A 332-nucleotide genomic window follows, 5' to 3' on the forward strand; every position below is an offset into this window, starting at 1 on the left:
CTCTATTGTGGGGTACATTGTGTGCCACTGTGTTGTGAGATACTCAAGAAATCGATTTCTTCCCCCGTTCACCACGTGATGTTTATAAAATCATCAGTTACAAACCCGATCCAAAATAATCGGGAGAAAGCAAAGAGATTTCTGGAAATAAAAAAAATAGTTGAGGACTATGGACCTTTTCCATAAGGGCCATAGCCTCGAAGGGGGGATTTGATAAGCACCCCTTGTTTCAGGGGCACCTGGCTAAACCCCTAGGGACAGAAGTAGGGCTGGAAGCCATGTCCAGCAGAGATCCCCTGAACTTTTACTATGCATTTTCTACTTCAGGAACA

The 332-nt window shown here is 44.3% G+C and overlaps 1 protein-coding gene across 1 annotated transcript in view; it reads right to left on the minus strand.

The window, feature by feature from the left end:
* The window catches only part of IQUB (IQ motif and ubiquitin domain containing), a 71,909-nt gene that overhangs the window by 70,834 nt on the left and 743 nt on the right, over positions 1 to 332 (minus strand).

This window comes from Alligator sinensis, unplaced genomic scaffold, assembly GCF_000455745.1.
Source record: "Alligator sinensis unplaced genomic scaffold, ASM45574v1 scaffold574_1, whole genome shotgun sequence".
Lineage (NCBI taxonomy): Eukaryota > Metazoa > Chordata > Crocodylia > Alligatoridae > Alligator > Alligator sinensis.